General features: G+C 36.7%; 1 pseudogene; it reads left to right on the top strand.

Moving 5' to 3' along the window:
• The first annotated feature begins 2,697 nt into the window (after positions 1–2,697).
• On the top strand, positions 2,698–3,566 carry LOC136316250 (serine/arginine-rich splicing factor 3 pseudogene; annotated as a pseudogene).
• Positions 3,567–4,639: the final 1,073 nt, after the last annotated feature.

Genomic DNA, 4,639 nt, shown 5'->3' with positions numbered 1-4,639 from the left:
TTCTATAAGTTAGACCTTAAATAAAAGAAAGGATTTTTTAGTCAATTCTACTTTATTTGCTATTGTTATATACCATGATTTATTAGTTTTATTGTTATTAATATTCTTGTTTTATTTCTTGTTAATATTCTTGTGTTAGTGTGTGTGTGTATGTGTGTGTGTGTGTGTGTGTAGTGTATATGTATTTGTTTTTCAGTAGAGTTGATGTTAAGGCAACGGAAATAATATTTCTAGTATGAGAAATCCAAAGTTGATTCTTGTTATGTAATGAATATTTATGTCCTCCCAAACTTCCTATGTTGAAACCTTAACCCCTTCAAGTGATGGTATTTTGAGGTGGGGCCTTTAGCAAGTGCTTAAATCATGGGGGTGAAATAGTGCCTTATAAAAAGGCTACAGAGAAATAACTAACTGCTTCTGGCATGTGAGGACAAGTTGTGAAGTCAACAGTCTGTGAAACAGACCAATTTACCACCCCAGGACTATGCCTTTTGGGATATTTATTTTTATCTGGTTATTAAGAAACAAAAGACTCAGAAAGAATATTTGACCCACCCCATTCCCTGCTTTAGGGATTCAGATGGAAAGACTTGTCCCAAGAAAAGAGTCTTAACATATTCACTTTAACAATAGATAGAAAGGCTGTTTCCAGGTCTTCGTTATTGTGAACAATGCTGCCATAAACATGGGGGGGGTGCATTTCTCCTTTTGATTCAGTGATATGATGTTCTTGGGATATATTCCTAAAAGTGGGATGGCTGGGTCAAATGGCAGTTCTATTTTTAATTTTTTGAGGAATGTCCATACTGCTTTCCACAGTGGCTGCACCAGTCTGCATTCCCACTAGCAGTGCAGGAGGGTTCCCTTTTCTCCACATTCTCGCCGATGAGTGGATTAAAAAGCTATGGTACGTATATACAATGGAATACTATGGGGCCATGAAAAAGAAGGAAATTCTACCTTTTGCGACAACATGGATGGACCTGGAAACTATTATGTTAAGTGAAATAAGCCAGGCAGAAAAAGAAAAATATCATATGATCTCACACATTTGAGGAATCCAATGAACAAAATGAACTGAGTAACAGAACTTAGTGGAGGGATTAAAGGGACCAGAGGAAAAGAGGACAGAGGGAAAGGGGATGATAGGATGGGATAAACCTGAAGGGAAGGGGGGAGGACACTAAGGGGAGGGGGACAAAGGGGATGTTGTGGGGAATACAGGGGAGGGGAGTGCATTCAGGGCGACACTAGAATCTATGTAAATACAATAAATTAAAACCAATTAAAAAACCCCAATAGATAGAAAGGCTCCATGTACAGACATGGTAGCTAAGTGCCCCAAACTCTCCGTTTTCCATTGTTTCTCGATGTGTCCGATCGTTTCTTGGTTGCCAGAAGAAAACTTGCCTCCCATATCTATTTGGCTGTTCCTCAGCTCCCTGTAAATTGTCTGTCCTTTGATATCTCCGACACCTGCCCCCCTTTCTTCTTTGTCCACAATGACATATAAATCTCAACTTCCCAAATCATTTCAGGTCTCATATCTTATCATATCCCCAATATGTACATTTGTAATAAACTTTATACATCTGCTAATCTATCTCTGCTAATTTGGTTATTAGTCCTGTTTGAAGAATTTAGAAGGTAAGAAACAGTAAAATTTTTTCTGAACCCCCACATCAGCACCTTGGAAAATGGCCTTCATCAGAACCCTACCTTACTGGCACACTGATCTCAGATTGCCAAGCTCAGATGTGAGATATTTCTGTTGTTTATAAGCCACCCAGTCTGTGATATTTTGTTTTAACAGTCCAAATGCACTAAGATAACTCCCCTTGCTTTACTCAGTTTGCCTTGATATGGTATTAAGCATGTCATGAATTTTCTAGATAAAGATTAATGTGTGTTAAGAAAGGAATATCTATAAACTATTAAAACTCAGGCCTAATTTTTTTTTCTTATTCCTTAAAATAACTCCCGGTACTACAATAATATTAGATGGTTCTAATAAATAAATAAGATTTAATTAATTGCATATCCATGTAGATATATAAATCTTTAGGTGGTTCTGGCTTTTTATTCAACAAATACAGATGAAAAGGAAAAGAAATAGGTCTAGCCCTATTTTTAACAGCTTCAAAGTTCCTCTTTCCTATATGAATAATAATGTTCCCACTGAAATGAATAACTATTGTTCTCATTCTCCTCACAGCTGGCAGATGATATAGTAGAGAGAGTCCTAATTACCTGATGGTCTATGAATAAACAAGTAAAAGATCAGTAGTTGGGTGATTTAATCATTGAATAAAATTAGTGTGAGACTCATTAATTTCTTTTTATACACAAACTACCAAAAAATGCTCTTTAAACTGAGTTCAGCATTATTACTACTATTTAGAATTTTAAAATAATATTATTACACACTATTTTCCTCCAATAGCAAAACCTTTGAACACTTTCTCTGCTGGAAATGTTATTGAGAAGCTGTATTTTTAAATTACTGAAGCATTTAAAAATCAACTTAATTGAGGTATAATGTACCTCTTTTAAGTATACATTTTGGTGAGTTTCAACACATTTATACAACCATGTAAAAACTACAGAATCCCGCCATTTCGTGGACGCAGGGTAGGGTTGAGGGTGTTTGGGAGCCGGACGGAGGGGAGAGGAAGAGCTGTTTGAGGGTGTGTGTAGATTGGAGCCGCTGCATTTCTAACTCAAGATCGCGAAATGCATCGTGATTCCTGTCCATTGGATTGTATGGTTTATGTAGGTAATCTTGGAAACAACGGTAACAAGACTGAGTTGGAGCGAGCCTTTGGCTATTATGGACCACTCCGAAGTGTGTGGGTTGCTAGAAACCCTCCCAGCTTTGCTTTTGTTGAATTTGAAGATCCCCAAGATGCAGCCGATGCTGTCCGAGAGCTACATGGGAGAACACTGTGTGGCTTCCGGGTAAGAGTGGAACTCTCAAATGGTGAAAAGAGAAGTCGAAATCGTGGCCCACCTCCCTCTTGGGGTCGTCGCCCTGGAGATGATTATCAGAGGAGTCTTCCACCTAGGCGCAGATCTCCAAGATGGAGAAGCTTCTCCCGCAGCCGGAGCAGGTCCCTTTCTAGAGATAGGAGAAGAGAGAGATCACTGTCTCGGGAGAGAAATCACAAGCCGTCCCGATATTTCTCTAGGTCTCATAGCCGATCTAGGTCAAATGAAAGGAAATAGAAGACCAGTTTGCAAGAGGTGTGGTGTACAGGAAATCCCTTTATTTGACAGGAGTATGTATAGAAAATTCAAGTTTTGTTTGAGACTTCATAAGCTTGGTACATTTTTAAGATGTATTAGCTGTTCACATTTGTTTGTCTTGGAACAGTGACACATAAAGATGTAATTCTCTATGGTTTAAAGTGGATCATATGAGGCATGTTAATATCAAGAATTGTTACTTTACAATGTTCCCTTAAGCAAAATTGAATTTGCTTTGAACTTTAGTCTTGGGTAGACTGATAATAAAGCTCTAAACTCCTGCCCAGCTTAAGTGTGATGTTTAATACTGTGGAAACAAGACTGGCAAAATTTGAACTTAGGCTTTCCATAGCTGGGATGTAATATGCAGCTTTAATTGAATGAGCAGTCTCAAAAGCTGCTGTGAACACACGCCAGTATAGGTAAAAATTAAAGCTGCAAAATTAAACTAGAGTCTTAAAAAATTTTAACTAGTCTTTACACTGGGCGGAAGTTGTCCAGTTGGTGTAGAATTTAAGAAGTTTTAAGAAAGCTAGTTTACCTTTCTTTGCTTTCAGTCATAAATTTTCTATGTGGTTGCTGTATATGAACATATAACCCTTTGTAATAACATTCTTCATTTGAAATTTGAGACTATTCAACCATACCAGTGTCCTGCCAGTTTAAGGGTACATTGTAGAGCTGAATTTTGAGTTACTGTGCACAAATTTTTTTTTCATGCTGTCATTTGTAATATGTTTTGTGAGAATCCTTGGGATTAAAGTTTTGGTTACAAAAAAACAAAACAAAACAAACAAACAACAGACTCAAGAATAAAAACATTTCTATTACTCCTGGGCCCATCTCCATCAATTTCACTTCCTTCATCTCAGCCCAGGCAACCAAAAGATATTCTCTTTGTTTCTATTGCTTCTGCCCCTGTAGATTATTTTCATATTTTTATTCTATTATTTCTCAACCACTGAGACCCTTTTTCAATAATAAATCAACCAGTTATATCTGATATCCAAATAGACTTATCTGTATTTTCTTTTTATATAAAATTACTGAATGCTTACTTCTTTTCCCCTGTTCATCTAGCAGGTCTATGTGGTTCTATTATAACATTGTAATTTAAATTATAAATATTAAATTACAAATTGGTGTCACTATATAAGCACACAATAGTTATTTGACAATTATATATTGAGTGTGTGCCATGATTCAGGCACTTTGCCAGATACTGATATACAAAGATGGGAAAAATATAAAATCCACTAAAAGTCATAATAAATAAAGCATAGCTGGTACTTATAACTTTGAGTAATGAATGAATACAGGTTCTATGGGAAGGAATGTAGGACTAAGCAGTCTTGGGGCTCATAAAAGATTTCTTGAAACAAATGGCATCTCA

The sequence above is a fragment of the Saccopteryx bilineata genome, chromosome 12 (assembly GCF_036850765.1).
Source record: "Saccopteryx bilineata isolate mSacBil1 chromosome 12, mSacBil1_pri_phased_curated, whole genome shotgun sequence".
In the NCBI taxonomy this organism is placed as follows: Eukaryota; Metazoa; Chordata; class Mammalia; order Chiroptera; family Emballonuridae; genus Saccopteryx; species Saccopteryx bilineata.
The sequence above is the reverse complement of the archived record's forward strand: the minus strand, read 5'-3'. Positions and strand labels throughout refer to the sequence as shown.